General features: G+C 41.7%; 1 protein-coding gene across 11 annotated transcripts in view; it reads right to left on the bottom strand.

The window, feature by feature from the left end:
- THRB (thyroid hormone receptor beta) overlaps nt 1-17,838 on the bottom strand; it is a 178,877-nt gene that overhangs the window by 67,556 nt on the left and 93,483 nt on the right. Inside the window, exon 1 of one of the 11 annotated variants that reach the window (XM_061362714.1) lies at nt 3,086-3,108. The exons of the other annotated variants lie outside the window; for them this stretch is intronic. The gene's annotated coding sequence lies outside the window, so the exon portion shown is untranslated. Of the gene's footprint in view, nt 1-3,085; nt 3,109-17,838 lie in introns of those variants that run through there. 11 annotated transcript variants of the gene reach the window in all.

Here is a 17,838-nt window from a genome sequence, read left to right as displayed (position 1 = left end):
TAGCACTGGCAGCAAGACAGCTTTTTCAAATTTGGGCCCAAAGTATTTGCCCATGGGAATACATCACTTAGGGCTAGTACCCTTAGGGACAAAAGGGCCTATGTGTTGAGCACTGCAGTCCAGCTCCTATTTTACATCTTGCCAAGTTGGCTCATACCTGCCATTTTCATGTGAGCTCTTGGCTGCAGGTCATAAGATGACTCTCTCCCAGTCCCATGGCAGTGCCCAAGGTATGCTTTCTTTCCAATGCTGAAAACTTCCTGTAGGATCTGGGATGTCAACCCCAGCCACCTCTGTAGCTTGGGTGGGAATCCCTACCCTGGGGAACACACTGGGCGGGCAGAGTGACATTGCAAACACCACAAACAAAAATGGATAGCTGCATTTCACTGATGGGTGAAGGGTAGCTAGCAAGATACGGCCAAATGTCACGGAGGAGGGAAAGGGAGGGCAGCAGGACCTATCATGTCACCTGTAGCCTGTTGTCCTGAGTCAACCAAGCCTGTTGTTCTGAGCACACCATATATGCCAACCTGCTGGTGCGCTTGGGAGGACTGAGTGGAATGGACTCAGGGGAACATTCAAGGCAGATGTATTGAGCATCCAATGTTGCCATGGTAGTGCCTGTGCCAGGCCTGACAGTGCCAGCCTCTTCCTGACCTTCTCCTCAAATGCACACAGGCAGAAGGAAACCCCCTTCAACCAGTGTAGCATCATCTCCCCAGAATGGCTTCAGCTAAACCAATAGAGGCAGTGGCACTTTTCTATTGGCAGAGCTTCATATATGTTAGGGATTTGCCAGGATAATTTCACTGGCTAGGAGCAGGTGATTATTTTTATATGCATCTATGCAACATATGTATGCTGGCAAATCATCCAAAGTCACTTCACTGCTTGCCTAGTCATGAAGAAGGAGTTAACACCTTCAAATTTGGTGAGCAGCAGAGCAGGTAACAAAACCAAATTGCCCATATTTCTTCACAAAAATGACACATGTAATTACTGCATTCTTATATTGAAAGTGTTATTTTGTTAGGGACTAGGTGAAAACAGAAGTCTCTTCTTTCCAAATTGTTTTTTCCACTGGCACTTTCCTAAAATCTAGATTTTTTTTTTTCAGTTAGTTTCATACAGTCACGGTTTTCTTTGTAAGTATTACTGTCTTTAGACACTGTGCAAATTGCCTTAAAAGGAGTATGCAGCGTATTAGCCTTACAGATATACGAATCCAAACACCCCCCTTGGAGTGTAGGCTACTGATGCCGATGGGTGAAATTACATCCAGCAGACAGATGTGCTGCCTTCAGGTGCCAGCTTTCTGGAGTTTGCTTCAAATGTGAAGTGAGATACCAGAGAGAAAATTTATCTGCAAGAGTTATCCTCGAAAAGAAAAGGCAAGTCCTATGACTCTCAGCTGGAGATAGACAAAAAGAAGAAAAAGGGGCTTGTTCATTAACAAGAAGACTAATAGAATCGAGAGACCAGCCTGCAGAAAGACTGATGACTGGCTCCACACCAAGACATCTGCAGTAGATACAAATCTAGAAACTCCACTAAGTATATTGTCTTTTACTCACAACAAGTATTTTTTATGAAAACCTGATCCATTTTCTTAAAGGTAACAACAAAATCTCCACTGAATAACACCTCCTGACTTCATAGCACATCTACAACTGAGGAAAGCAACATCCAGTGCTACAAATGGCTGCACAAAGCAGAAGAACACCAGAGAATCCAAGCACTCCTAGGAAGAATCTGGAACTTGGGATGCTAGCCTTTGCCTTTAGCGTTTTTGTGGTTTGGTTTAGCAGTCCACTTGCATATTTAACAGTGCCATAGATTCTTCTTTAATGCTGTCTCATGAAGTTGGATATTTTATACAGAGTGGGTTTTTTTAATAGGAATAAGATTTTAAGCTGCTAAAGAAAAAGCTTTATTTGTTTGGATTTGTGCATCACTGAAATAGCCAATAGTCTGGAAGTAGATCAACCTATACGCAGTGTCAAAAAACACATTTACAAGCTAAATAACCTGTATCCTTTTTTGTTGTTACTGCGCTGTTGGGAAAACTTCTGACATACAGATAAAACATTCTTTAAATTATTATTATTATAATCTATTGATTTCCTAACAGATTTTACAATGATGAAATCAAATGGAAAGAACTTGCACTGGTTTCATTAAAAAAAAAAAAATCAGGATGAATATATGAGCAATGACTTTCCATAAATCTTAGGCATCCGTAATTAGAGTTCTCCAGGTTTCTGATCTAAACCTTGCTTTTTATTTGTGGCCCAGATATAACACTTGGTAGCTTTACACAAGAATGATCACAAGTAAAGCTCCTCTTTACAGTGATCATCACCTGCCTGTTTCAGATTGGATAACGACAAAATTCCCAACTGAAATACTTTTGACTTTGCAAAAGCAAAAAGCCAACAAGCATTCTGATCCTGAATCACAGCCTGATCCTGTTCCCATTTAAACTGAAGAGAACTTCTACCCACTGCTTGTATTCTTTCACAGAAAAACAGAGATAGCTCAAGGCATCAGGCAAGGTAGGCAGCAGCCTAGAGCAGAAAGCTGCCTACACCAAACAGGAGGAGTGTGATGCTCATTTGCAATTCCACAGCCCTCACTAGTACACCATCTCACAACTGAAACGTACTGACTGGGACCAAGAGCTTCAGGTTAAATTTTACCAGGCTATGATACCCATCATTTGTAAGTCTCAGCTGCTCTGGATAGCTGATTTCTGAAATATTCTTCCATTTTTAAAGCATTGTATTGCCATGTAATTCACCTGAAGAAATCTACATTTTCACACAATCACCAAACGAACCCTCACTTGACGCTGCAGAATATTTGTTTCTTTTTATATTCTTTTACAGCTAATGGATATTTTTTGTCCTGGTTTTAAACCCATGTAAAACCACCAGGCTGATTTTAGTTCCATGACTTCTTCCAGAAAAGACTGACATTTTTTCTTTCTGTGGCTTCAGGGAATATTTAAATATGTATATAAAAAGAAGAACAGCTTCAACAGGAATACCAAGAGACCCCCACCGTGCCCAATGCTACCTACCTTGCAAGGAGGCGCAGAGCTGAAAATCACATCAGAGAAGATGAGAGATGGGAATAGGAAAGCCTCAGTGCTGCAATCGTGATCTGTTGTGCATGATCATTTCCTCTAGCTTTTGCGAGACAGGGATGGGTGTCACTTGCCTGGCTTCATGAGTGAGCTCTGTCAGCCCAGTTTCACTAGCTTAGAGGTGGGACTTGACTTAGCTTCCACTCCTCTCCAAGGCAACTCTTGCTATGGGCAGCTGCAGCAGGTTCATGTATAAGTGCCATAAGGAACCCCAAGAACTAAGCCTGAAATAACCTTCAGACTCCAAGAAATAGGTGTCACAAAGCAAAACCTTCATGCACTTATCATGCATTGTGCTTAGCATTTTGATCTCCAAATAAAGTCACTGGTCCCTCCAGTGTACAAATGCTCAGCTCCTTGAACGAACATATGATAAAGCTCATATTCAGTATGTTAGTCTTTTTTCGTCCCCTCTTCGTCTCGAATCATAGAATAGTTTAGACTCCTAACATTTCATCTTTCTGGTCTTCCTTAAGAGTCAGGAAACGTAAAGAAATCAGTGGGTGTTTTTAAGCACTTAGTTGCCAAAGTATGACTTGAATGGTTATATTATATGATTCAACGCAAGTATGCCTCTTATGTCCTCACCATTTCAAGATTACCCAGAAGATTACACTTAGAGCTTTTGCATTGCCAAATCTGAAACTTCAAATGAAATTCCAGTATTTGCAAATTCTCAGTCAGAAACCATAGCACGTATCACTAGCTTTCAAACAAAAGACATAGAAAGCAATTTTACCAAAAAGGAGGAAAACTTAGCAGGAATCCATTGATTAGAAGACAACAGAATTACTACTATTTAATTCAGGGGTTTTACATGATAATAATTTCTTGTTTAAAAGACAAGAGGGGATGTTAAAGATGTCACAAAATTACTGTGGGATGTTAATTAAGAATAAAATACCCTTGGATTTTGCCAAGAGAACTGCAAACATTTTTTGAGGGAGCATATTCTGACCTGGTTTTCTATGTGGGAATACTTTCTCAAAATAAGGTCAACAGCAGATTCCCACTTTAGCACTTCAGTCTTTTAGCAATGGTCAATACACAACCATTTACATGAATTCTTATTTGGAAATATAAACTTGAAGTTTTTACATATTACTGTAGCTGGTTGCGAAGGATTTTCATTTTGGTATAATGCCATATTACTGAGTATGTGCTAATGCTCTCACTCCTTCTTTATATTGCTATTACAAGTCAGTCTGCTGGTAAGGAAATCTGGGTTAGTTAACCTTGCCAATACTCTGCACTGTGTCATGTGCTGCTCATTAGGAACCACAGGCAACTAGACTGTCTCAGCTGATCGGTTATAAAAGTTACAGGAGCCTTTCCCATCTCACTGGCAATAAAGACATGAAATCTGCCACCACCAAAACTCTCGGAAGAAGGAAAGTGGTAAGTGCTAATTAAAGAAGGTGCCACGGTAGGCTGTACAGCAAACAGCATTCAGAATGAATGCTGGAGCGTGAAGGACACAAAGCTCCTTCCTCTTTCCAAGAAACATAGCAGAAAGTCAAACACCGAATAACTGCTCTGAAATAACACAATCTGTGTGCATTTTACTAATTTGTGTACAGCAGTGAAGCATCCTTAAGCCCTGTGTTACAAACTTCATTGCAGCTTTCAATGGAGTTTTAGCATTTTGACTAGTCTGAAATTCATTCTTTCATCTCCAGTCCAGTGATGAATTTATTTTGTCTGTCCATACATGCTAGCAAGGTGGGCACTGCTGGAATTCATAAGCAGGATTTGCAGGAAATGCAGGGAGAAGTAGTGGAAGACAGAAAAGTTTGGAAGGGTTTTCATCTTATAGGGTTTTATATAAATTCCAGGATATGCGGTTATTAATTGGGACTACTATACCATGTTGTGCATGAGACAAGGGAATACCTCACCATGTGGGACAAAGGGAGATTTGCTAGCTGGTGTATGTCTCTTGTAAATCCAGGCCCATTGATAATAGCTTCAAACACCACACCCACCCTAAGCAATTTCTTCTAGTTCGCATCTCTTCCTTTAATTAGAGGTTTTTTTCCCAATACAGAGTTCTCATACTGCAAATTCAACTCTGAGTGTCCTGCTACACCCACAAGCAATGCTAGCTTTCCCTCCTCTCCACAGCTAACTTTTATGTATTTATGAGAACTATTACCATGGTCACCCCAATCATTTTGCAAAACTAAACAGCTGTGTTTTGCTCTAAACCTAACTCAAGTTTCCTATGCGTTTGGTATTTCTTGATACTCCTGTCTAGACTCTTTCCTGTTGCTCATTACTTCTCCTACAATACAGCACCGGGGCGGGTACTCCACCTGGGACCTCAGCTGGACAATGTACATGTTTTTCAGTCATTACTTAGAGCAATCTACACTATTTCAGATTATTTCCTCTGGAGTAGGTCTGCTTTCACATGCAAATGTATGCATTCACCCATTTCAGACCTGATGTCTAGATCTATCCTGCCTGAGATGGTTAAACTTCCAGCAGTTTTGCACTTGAGTGACAGCTACTGAAGACAGAAGGAAAATGTTGGTTAGCACTTCTGAAAATAAGACTAAGCTTTGCAAGACCATCTTTCTCAGCAACCTGGAAGCTACCTAGATTTACTTCTATTATTGTAATGAACATTTTTATTAATGGTGTCATAGTCAGGGGTTTGGGTGTCTTGAACATGGGACCCAAGTTTGTAGGCCAGGTCTAGCAGGGGCTGGTGGAGCTGAAGTGGTTTTGGTAGGAGACTTGCCAGACTGGTCAGGGAGGCTTTAAACTAGGTGTGTTGGGGGAGGGGGGCATCATTCCATCCCAACACACCCACTCAGTTGCCAGCACCTATAATAAATGCTCAGAGCAATGTAGAGATATTCCAGCTGCTCCAGCCAATGAGCCAGCTTCATTTGGAGCTCGGCTCAGATGCCTCTGTACAAATGCCCGTAGCATGGGTAACAGACAAGAGGAATTAAGAGATGTGTGCACGTCTATGGGGGTATGATATAATAGGCATCACAGAAACATGGTGGGATGGCTCCCATGACTGGAGTGTTGGAATGGAAGGTTACAGACTCTTTAGAAAAGAAAGGCCTGGCAGGCGTGGAGGGGGAGTTGCCCTTTATGTTAGGGATAGGCTGGAGAGTATGGAACTGTGTCTGGGGACAGGTGAGCAGTTAACAGAGAGCTTGTGGGTCAGGGTTAAAGGGAAAACAGTGATGGGAGACATTACTGTGGGGATCTATTATAGACCGCCTGATCAAGAGGAATCTGCGGATGAAGCACTCTATAGGCAGATAGGAAAAGTCTCACACTCACAGGCCCTCGTTCTCATGGGTGACTTCAACCACCCTGACATCTGTTGGAATGACGGTACGGCCTGGCACAAGCAATCCAGGAGGTTCCTCGATTGTGTGGAAGACAACTTCCTTCTGCAAGTAATAGAGGAGCCGACAAGGAGAGGTACCATGCTTGACCTCGTGCTCACCAACAGGGAAGGGGTCGTTGGAAATGTGGCACTGCAGGGCAGCCTTGGATGCAGTGATCACGAGATGCTTGAATTTGAGATCCTTAGGACAGTGAGAAGAGCGTGCAGCAAGCTCACTGCCCTAGGCTTCAAGAGAGCAGACTTTGGCCTCTTCAGGAACCTGCTTAATAAGGTTCCATGGGATATAGCCCTAGAGGGCAGGGGGGCCCAAGACTGTTGGTTGATATTCAAGGATCTCCTGCTACAAGCTCAGGAGTGTTGCATCCCAACTAGAAGGAAGTGCAGCAGGAGGGCCAGGAGACCTCCTTGGATGGGTAAGGAGCTCCTGAGGAAAATTCAAATGAAAAAAAGAGTTTTATAGAAAGTGGAAGCAAGGACAGGCAGCCTGGGAAGAGTACAGGAATATTGTCTGGGAAGCTAGGGACCAGGTTAGGAAAGCTAAGGCCCAGTTAGAATTAAACTTGGCTAGGGATATTAAGAATAACAGGAAGGGATTCTACAGGTACACAGCAAATAAAAAACAGATTAGGGAGAATGCAGGCCCCCTCAGAAAGCTCTCGGGTGAACTAACTACAAGGGATTTGGAGAAGGCTGAGGCTCTGAATGACTTCTTTGCCTCGGTCTTCACTGGCAAAGGCTCTGACCGCACCACCCAAGTCTTGGAAGGCAGACGCAGGGACTGTGAGAATGAAGACCTTGGGCCCACTGTAGGAGAGGAATTGGTTCGAGACCGTCTTAAAAATCTGAACGTGCACAAGTCCATGGGTCCTGATGAAATCCATCCGCGGGTCCTGAAGGAGCTGGCAAATGAAGTTGCTAAGCCGCTGGCCATCATATTTGAAAAATCATGGCAGTCAGGTGAAGTTCCCAACGACTGGAAAAAGAGAAATATAACCCCCATTTTCAAGAAAGGGAAAATGTATGACCCAGAGAATTACAGACCAGTCTGTCTCACCCCTGTGCCTGGCAAAATCTTGGAGCAGATTCTCCTGGAAGGCATGCTAAGGCACATGAAAAACAACAAGGTGCTTGGTGACAGCCAGCATGGCTTCACTAAGGGGAAATCCTGCCTGACCAATCTGGTGGCCTTCTATGATGGGGCTACAGAACTGATGGACAGCGGTAGAGCAGTTGATGTCATCTACCTGGACTTGCACAAAGTGTTCGACACTGTCCCACACGACATCCTTGTCTCTAAATTGGAGAGACATCAATTTGATGGATGGACCACTGGGTGGATAAAGAACTGGCTGGATGGCTGCACACAAAGAGTTGTGCTCAATGTCCAGCTGGAGACCAGTAACGAGTGGTGCCCCTCAGGGATCAGTGTTGGGACCGGTCTTGTTTAACATCTTCATCGCTGACATGGACAGTGGGATTGAGTGCGCCCTCAGCAAGTTTGCCGATGACACCAAGCTGTGTGGTTCGGTTGATACGCTAGAGGGAAGGGATGCCATCCAGAGGGACCTTGACTCGCTTGAGAGGTGGGCTGATGCCAACCTCATGAAGTTTAACCATGCCAAGTGCAAGGTCCTACACCTGGGTTGGAGCAATCCCAGGCACAGCTGCAGGCTGGGCAGAGAAGAGATTCAGAGCAGCCCTGCGGAGAAGGACTTGGGGGTGCTGGTCGATGAGAAAATGAACATGAGCTGGCTTCAGTGTGCGCTTGCAGCCCAGAAAGACAACTGTATCCTGGGCTGCATCATAAGGAGTGTGACCAGCAGGTCGAAGGAGGTGATCCTGCCCCTCTACTCTGCTCTCGTGAGACCTCACTTGGAGTATTGTGTGCAGTTCTGGTGTCCTCAACATAAAAAGGACATGGAACTGTTGGAACAAGTCCAGAGGAGGGCCATGAGGATGATCAGGGGACTGGAGCACCTCCCATATGAAGATAGGCTGAGAAAGTTGGGGCTGTTCAGCCTGGAGAAGGCTGCATGGAGACCTCATAGCAGCCTTCCAGTATCTGAAGGGGGCCTATAGGGATGCTGGGGAGGGACTCTTCATTAGGGACTGTAGTGATAGGACAAGGGGTAATGGGTTAAAACTTAAACAGGGGAAGTTTAGATTGGATATAAGGAAGAAATTCTTTCCTGTTAGGGTGGTGAGGCACTGGAATGGGTTGCCCAGGGAGGTTGTGAATGCTCCATCCCTGGCAGTGTTCAAGGCCAGGTTGGACGAGGCCTTAGGTGATGTGGTTTAGAGTGAGGCGTCCCTGCCCATGGCAGGGGGTGTTGGAACTTGATGATCTTAAGGTCCTTTCCAACCCTAACTATTCTATGATCCTATTCTATGATTCTATTATATGATTCTATAAATGCCGTTACTGTTCACCTAAGAATATATTTAAATGAAGTCTTAAATGTTATTATACAGGATTAATCAACACATCAGAGCACCAATTTTCATTCATGGCACAGCAAAGGTCAGTATGCAAATGCAATATGCTAAAAATGGATCCACTCTGAGTAATGCCCAATCAAATTAATGAAACTGCATCCTGCAGACAAAGTTCACCTTTTTGTATTACCTCTGATATTTTGATTCTGTTCCACAGACTAATGCTTGATTCAAAATGTCAGGAAGAAAAATAAGAAATTAAGTAATGCAGAAATAACTTTTTTTTTCATTATGCACAATCTATTTATACAGTGGCAATTACTTTTTTCCATGAAAAACCATACTGATTATCAAAGTTTACTCTCCTTTTCTTCAATCTTTTTCTATTTAAATTAGAGTATGTATGTAAATTGTAAAGTGACTTACTACTATATATAGATACAAATGAAACTTAGAACAACATTAGCATAACCTATCTTTTCTAGTATCAGGGAAGCAATAATAATAATCTTTTGAGCTATTAAAATGCAACTACATAATTCTGAAGAGCAGTCTCGTCAGTGTGATTTTGAGCCTTTTCTAAGTGACAAAGATTTTTGCAATTTTTTTTTGTTAGAAATTGTAAACATCTAACATCACAGAAAAACAGAGAAGTGATCCAAAGACCAATGCCTTCAGAAATGCATGATTTGAACATTTTTAATCTATTAAATATCTTCAGATGGATGGGGGGGGAAAGTGGAAATCTTTTAAGTGTATTATGTGTAACTAAGAGAGCAATTGAAATATACACAAAATATGTAACAGTTACTGCACCTGCAGAGGTAGTTTATGTATTTATGGACATTATACGGGTGCTTAACACCTAAAGACAATTTTTCCTGGGTAAAATTACCCAGAATCAGTACTGGATTTGGTAGGTGTAACAGTTGTATGCACCTACATCTGAATCTACCCTTTCAGAAAGTCCTCCAAAAATAGCACAGCCTGGAATAAACCATAGTGGAAGACAGGCATGCTACAGAAAAGTGCACAGAACCTTCCCCAGCCAAACTATCTGTATTTATTAAGGAGGACTTCTGTTCAGCATAAAGCTATTGTCATTTGTAATTCTTCCCAGCATGAGATTTCATACAGATAGGGCTTTACTGATTTTATTTTCCAGATATACTCTTCGTATTTTGCTTTCTTAATAATCAGCATGATTAACATCTAAATCATTCCAGCAAAGTGTTAAAACACTGATAAGCATTAATACAGGAAAAATAGAAAAGAAAAAGAAATAGAAAAAGAAAAAGAAGGGAGAAGAGAAGAGAAGAGAAGAGAAGAGAAGAGAAGAGAAGAGAAGAGAAGAGAAGAAAGAGAAGAGAAGAAGAGAAGAGAAGAGAGAAAAGAAAAGCAAAGAACAGAAAGGAAAGGAAATGAAAAAAAAGAAAAAAAGAAAAAAGAAAAGAGAAAAAGAAAAGAAAAAAGAAAAGAGAAGAAAAGAGAAGAAAAGAGAAGAAAAGAGAAGAAAAGAGAAGAAAAGAGAAGAAAAGAGAAGAAAAGAAAAGAAAAGAAAAGAAAAGAAAAGAAAAGAAAAGAAAAGAAAAGAAAAGAAAAGAAAAGAAAAGAAAAGAAGAAAAACCAGGGTCTATCTTCATTTGTTCTTCAGTATTACATGGTTATCTAGATCACGTCATAAAAAGATTCATCTAAGGATGTAAAATTCTGTGTTGGTATATGTACTCTAACACTACAGACATGAAAATCTCACAGATCAGAACAAAGATCACATCACTCGGATGCAGTTCTATGTAGAATAAACCATGGAGAATATGGGATTTTTCTCTGTCCCCTGTACTATCATTCACTGTCAGTGAATTTCCTCTGCTGGAATTTCCTATTACTGGGTCACAGTCAATACTGTTAGATCCTTCTACAACTCTTCTCAGTAGATTTTAACACTGTCAGCAGGCTTTATTACTGCAGTGTTAATCCCCTTTTCCATACATTGAACCACCCAGATGCTTGGACTGATGCCTTTGGGACTCCATTGGTGACTTCCTGCCATTGTAAAACTTGACCATTTACTCCCTGTTGCTTCCTAACTTTTAACCTGCTATTAATTCATTACAAGAGTTTCCCTTTCATCACACAGCAGCTTTAACTCTTTGTAAGACTTCAGTAAAGAGCCCTATTGAAAACTTTTGGAAATCCAAGTAGGTTATAACCACATCACATTTTCCCCCCAAAATGTTACCTCCCTTGGAGAACTGAGTAGACTTGTGAATTGTGACCTCTCCCTGTTACACCATGCCATTTAGCCTCCACAATGAACAACACAATCCTAAGTTACAAGTAACACCCTCTTCCCATTCATTCCAATGTGCAGTGCTAACTGTAGCTGTGGTTTGATAGCATTCATCTTCTCAATCAGCTCTTTAAAAACATGTGACACAGTCTTGGTTGTCAGAAAATTAATGGTTATGAATTATGAAAATTTAGGGGGTTTTTACAAGATCATTACTTCCCATACCGATTTTTTCTTTTCTTCTTTCTCCAATGCAATAAGAATGAATGGAGGTATGGGAGAGAGGAGAAAACTCTTGAAATGGAGAAGGTGGCTTTGTTAGAGTTCATTGCAATGGAAACCAAGCCTAATCCCAGTGGAGCAGCCCAAATTGAGGGCTTCTAAGCTCTCAGGTGACTTCAAAGCTTCAGAGGACATTTCCAATGGAACTCCTAGAGGAAATAAAGTTTATTGCAGTGACTGTGCATGACTTCAGTATCACATTCCCTCCCTCTGTCCCATACCTTCTGTCTGTTGGATGTCCCTTTTTCGACAGGGACACCAAAGTCTGAAAACCCTGCATGTTCTGGCAAGAGCCACAGCAAGGCAGGAGATGGACATGGGGTAAGAGAAGTGGGTAGTGCCTCCCTCGAGTGGGAAGCCAGGAGCCCTCATCAGCTCTAGCCAGGCACCCAGAGGAGGAGCAGGAGGACACTGTGCAGGCACTCAGCCTGGGGTGACCTGCAGCATAGTAAGGAGGGAACGGGAACAGGGTGCAGTGCAACCTTTGGTTTGTGCACAGTTTCTCTCCTCATCTGACAGAAATCCTTCCTGATGAGTTTAATTTGTTGCCAATGTTTCATTAGCCAACGTTTCACAAATATCAAGTTTGGGGAGCCGGGATCATGCACCTCCTAGACCTGCAGCCTCTCAGAGAAGCCGAAACACAGGTGCAAGCTGGGGACCCCAGATAGCCAGGCGTAGCTAAGGGGTGCAGGACCACTGATTCCTGGCAGCTGGGGAGCACGTCCTGACCACCAGCTTAGAGAACAACAGGCACCTCTCTATGGAGCAATCTGCCAGGAAGAAGACAGGGTCATCAGGGAACTGCCCCCTGTGTCTAGCACAGGCTTACCTAATCCAAGAGGTTTTGAATGGAACTTGTAATTCAGGAAATTGTAATTTTCCATTTAAAATGTCATTGTGACACTCTTAACAGAGCTCTAATGTATTTTACTTCATGCTCCTGCATAACAATAAGGCAATATTGTCAAAGTGAATATGACGCTGGAGTGGCAGGTATAGGGTGATGGTTTAATATTGTGCTTTTACTGTCATGTCTAAAGAATTTTGGCTGGCTTGTAGTGGTAGCAGACAAAGGCCAAAGTACAGTTATTCACACCCTGTTTTATGGTTTGGTTTTTCTCATGTTATGACATGAGATGCAAGGAACACAGCGCAAAGGTTTCTATCTGCTAGAACAGAGAAATGCAGGATCCCAAACACAAGAAAAAGCCATAGTGATATTCCTGTAAGCGCTTATCATTTGAGATACTTGTAGCTATCTGAGTATATCCACAGATACATGTATAGACACACAGAGAAAAACAGGAAAAGTTTGCCTTACTCTAGATAGCCAGTTGGAACACAGTGAAAGAGGTTCATTAGCAAGATGCTACATGCAACAAGGATGGCCTCCCAAAAGTGTTACAGACTGTTGTTACAAAGCGTTACATTGTATACAGATTAATGCTCACTCAAAAGACACTATGAACAAGTAAGCTCCTGCTTACTAGAACGGGTATTTTTTTTTTTTTTTCCCTGGCTTTATGATCATAATTTTACAAAGTAATTCTTATGGATCAATCTTGGTAAAAATACTTGAAATCAGGAATGTAAGAGCCACAGCCACCTTTCCTAAAGATGTTTTCCAAGCAAAATCCAGGTTCCAGTTCCCTGGATTCTGATGTTGGCAGCCAGTTACTTTCCCTGTGACTGTCTGAACAAGATCCCAAGCCTGAAAAAATAACAAGCTCTAAGAATGTTCAGGTCTAGAAATGCATGTTCCATGAGAGCTTTTACTCTAAAGTAACCTTCTTCAACGGTATATACATTTTTAAAGAAAGCCAAGGCAAGTTCTAAGCAAATCAAAGAACAAAAGTGAAAATCTTCCACAAATTGAACAATTATACACTACAGAATTTTGCACAGACCCACAAATAGGTAGGTCAGAAAACAAAAACACATGAAAGAGTTGAAAAGTGAAACAATGTAGGTTTTAAGAACCAGGATTAATCATCCCTCTTTTCTTTGAAAAAGAGCATTCCAAAAAAGCATCACCGAAATGCAAGTAAGGCGCCACAATAAAAAGATGTCTTATGTACCAACAAATACTTAGTGTTTGAAGAGACATCACAAAAACTGCATCACAGCCTTGAAACAGATACATAATCCCACAGACAATCCTTAGTTTAACTGGTTACAAAGAGAAGTGGTTTAGCTGTCACTCTCTTTATGTTCAGCTCACAAAAATAGACACTTGCCTTATTTTTTTGGTTTATTTGTTTGTTTTTTTCCTGCTGGTAACAAGTCTAAAGAAACAGGGGTTTGTTCTTTTTGTACAATGCATATCTTTGCTACATTAACCTGAAGTATATTTCATCCTTATCTTTGAGCTGCACACATAAATATCACAGAGGCAAATATCATAGATCAAAACAAGCTTGGTTTAGAAACAGACTTTCTGCCATGATGTATCACAAGCAGAGTTAACTTTTTACTTTCCAAATCACAAAATATTCAGTACTGAAACATTCTCTGACATGGTGACATCTGGTTCTTTAAGGGAACCCTAACAGACTTCACAACTTTCACCTAATTTGAGGGTAATAGGTTACAGCAAATTTTATTGCTGCACTGGACATAATTCCTTTTGTATGCGCTTTTATGTTATGCCAAAATTGCTTAAGTGCGTATGAATAAGTCTGGGGGGGGTGTTGTTTTGGCTTTTTTTTTTTTTTAAATAGGAATGTGTATACATTTAAATGAATGCCTTTGCTTTAGCTTTCAACAAGCAGTATTTTTGACCATGCTAAAAGCGCCTTGCTATTGTTTCTGTCTGAACCCACTGCATTGGCTCCACAAGAGCTTCCCAATATATTTGTTTGCCTGTAAATCACATTGCATTTTGTACTCAAACCTTACACAGAGTGAAAGTAATTTAATGAAATGTCCTTGACAGCCCATCACAGATCCCTGCTCCGCGTGTGAGAAGGTGGCAGTGATCTGACCCCAGCCAGGCTCTGCGTTTGCCTTGCTCTGGCAGAGGAGAGCCCACCAGAAAACTGCTGGCTTCCCCTTTTCAAACAGCTCTCTAAATGCCACCTCTTGAAGAGCATGGAGAGAAAACACACATTTAGGAATCGAACCACTCACTGCAGCTGAGCCTGTGAAGCGGCAACAGAGAAAAAGAAAAGAGAGGACTCACCAAGATACATCCTGACGTAGGGAGAACAGTTTTGGTAGCAACCCTCAACAGACTCAAAGCTAATACTCTGCTTCTCTCCTCTTTTCTTTTCTCAGTCACCCCCCACTCCTAATTTCCCCATTTAAGGGAGAAAATAACAAGGCAGAAGATGCCAAGAGACTTTCATGACATAAACAATAAGGCCTTCCTGTGCCAACATTTCCTTTAAAAACACTTGCCAATAAAGCTCCTGGAGGCCAGCAAGAGAAAGAAATGCCGAAACAGCCATGACATGAACTTGGCATATTTTCTGACTCACTCACTTCCCCTGAGACAATCCCTCCAAGAGAATGCTGAAGGATAATGGGAAAAGAAAATTCCTTCCAGCAAGATGGACTTCAGCTGCCCATGCTATACAAGAAAACTGCCAATTAACTTTATTTCTGTTTACCTACAGCCTCGCTCACACAGCCACCTCCACTGCCATGTTTCCTGACTCACACGCTCATGTTTGCACATTTGTTTTGTAATCCTGATATCTGAGAAAGGCAAAAAGACTTAAAAAAAACCCATAAAAGCCCTGAGAATCCCAGCCTCCAAATAGTTTATGAACAGCAGAGAGAACGATCAGTCATCAATCTGGCTAGCCACACACTTGGCTGCTTCACATATTAAATCCAAATTTCCTTTTTTCCTTACCCCTGCTATTTTTACTTCTTTTATAATTTTTTAGTGCCAGACACACTAGTCTATAAAACATGAAGGATACTCACATATCTTGTGTATCTGTAATGAAAGATTGTCAAGACTATTTTGTCTCGTCAATCCATTTTGAGTAATACCATGTTTTCAAAATTAAATGGCATGTTAAGAACCAGAAGCTGAAATATCTGTGGAAATCAGCATCTTACATGCACAAACATGCATTCACTCACTCACTCCAGGGGTATGGCTCTCCCCTGTCTCAAGTCCCTTGTGGGCAGGAACACAGAGGTTCAGATGTCTGCTCTCATCTGTGCCTTCGTCTTCACCTCCAGTGCAGGATGATTCTTCCTGGGAGGCGAAAGCCCAGGTCCCAAGGAAGCGGAAGGGCAGGAGACAGGCCAGTGTGTGCTGATGGCAGCGGGTAACGTGGGTCGCAGCAGCTGCTGCCTGTCCGAGGGCAGAGACAGGCAGATGAAACAGGTCTCCGTCAGGGCTTTGCTCCAGGGCTACCACCCTGCTTCACTCCTCTCCAATGCCAGAGAGAGCGGCAAACCCCCACCTTATCCAAAGGCAGCCCAAGCAGAAAGTTTTGTTGCTTTGCGGGGGGAGCCCTGCTCAGTTACTGGTTCAGTCTTGCAATGCAGAGACACCACCTCTTCCTTCCACATGTACCCGATCCACAGGACTGTGCAAAGATCCATCCATCCATTTACACAAACCGTCACCCTGTCACTGAGTTAGCTCATGCTCACCCTCCGTTTCTAAGAAGGCAGTGAGCACTGCCAAGTGCTCCTCACTCGGCTAAGGGTTGTTATTGTTGCTGGGGTTTCTTTGGTTTTGCATTCAACTCCTTAGATTAGCATCAGAGTATCACATATCAAAATAACCACTAGCGAGGATTTGCTGGCCTGCTCAGAAGTGAGGGTTCACCATACCTACAGCTGCCTAATTTTACCATAATGTAGTCTGATATCATACACCTCTGGTTTCTACTTTCTAATACCTTGTTTGCTGCTTTAGCATTTGAGCTTATGTCACACTCAGAAAGTCTCCTATCTCTCCTTTAAGAGCCTGCCTACCTCTGAAGACACTTAGCAATCATATGTAGCCAGTGCCACCAGACTGCACAATACTGGTTTGGGGTTTTTGTGGGGAAAAAAGAAAAAGTATACTTTTTTGGCATTCCCAGCTAGTACGGCTCTGCTGGTAAAATACTGTACCATATGCTAAATGTATTATAAGCTATAATGTATTTGATCTACATTAGGAGTTATCTACTAGCTCACCTTTACTCCATCATGACTGCTGGGTACCTTGTCAAGATACATACACGTACACTGTGCAAGATTCTTTCTTTTTAACCATCTTTTTCTGCCCACTTGCAAAGCGAAAACTGGTTTGTTTTTAGGTTTGTTTTCATGAAAACCTGAGAAAATATGTGGTTTTTTTGTAACACCACCAGGGCAAGCCATCTGCAGTTGACTGGCAAACTCCAAAATTCAGGGCTGGGGCAGAAATATTTAGGAGTCAAAAAAAGCTGACTTGCTCAAGAAATTAAAGCCCTTCTGACAAACTTCCAGAGAGCCCCTGAGGAAAAGGGAGGGAACCAGAGAGACTCAAGGAAAATGGATGTGAGCCCAGCATGGAGATTCACGCCAGAAGGGTTCCTGGCCAAGAAGGAAGGTTGGCAAGTAGACAAATACAGGCTTTCATAGGCAGCATTGTAAACAAGACATTAAAAATATTAATCCATTTAGATTTATTTCAAGCACCAAGATGAGATCTACTTAAGAAGCAGAATTATGCTGGAAATGGCTCCTCAAACAATTCAGCTGAATGTCAAAACTTTTTCTCAACCGTATCAAGTGAGAATACAAGGAACTGTTGACACTACAATATTCAAACATTTGATCATACGGCAAGGCTGGGAAAACACAGAAAAAGGCAAAGGAATGCTTGAGCGCTGGGCACAAACTCAAGCCCTTGCAAGGAAACTGCATTCACAAATTATTTTTACCTTCATTTCTACACCAAAATAATAAATCGAAGGGGCAAAACGGTTTCTTAAAACCAAGCTTCCTTTCAGAAATCTTTTCAAATAAAACATAAATTACCTCTACCAAAATACTTCATTTTCAAGTAGGAACAGTCACCTAGAACAGAATGTCTTTTTGTGTGAAAGAAAGTTTAAGCGAACTTTCAACACCTAGGACTTCTTAAAAAGTTTCTTCTCTCCTACAGGAATCAGCATGTCTCCCCTTTTCCCCTTAGAAAACATACACTTATTCTAAATGATTGAATATATATATTCTAAATTATAGAATGCATACATATTTTATATGTAATAAAATATATATATACATTTTTTATATGTATTGGAAAAGTAATTTTCTCCCAAAGCAAACAGGCAGTTGGGACAACTGAAGTACACC

This window comes from Neopsephotus bourkii, unplaced genomic scaffold, assembly GCF_033783945.1.
Source record: "Neopsephotus bourkii isolate Nb327-2 ecotype Australia unplaced genomic scaffold, CSIRO-AGI_Nbou_v1 NB_1132, whole genome shotgun sequence".
In the NCBI taxonomy this organism is placed as follows: domain Eukaryota; kingdom Metazoa; phylum Chordata; class Aves; order Psittaciformes; family Psittacidae; genus Neopsephotus; species Neopsephotus bourkii.
This window is presented reverse-complemented; position numbering and strand designations above follow the sequence as displayed.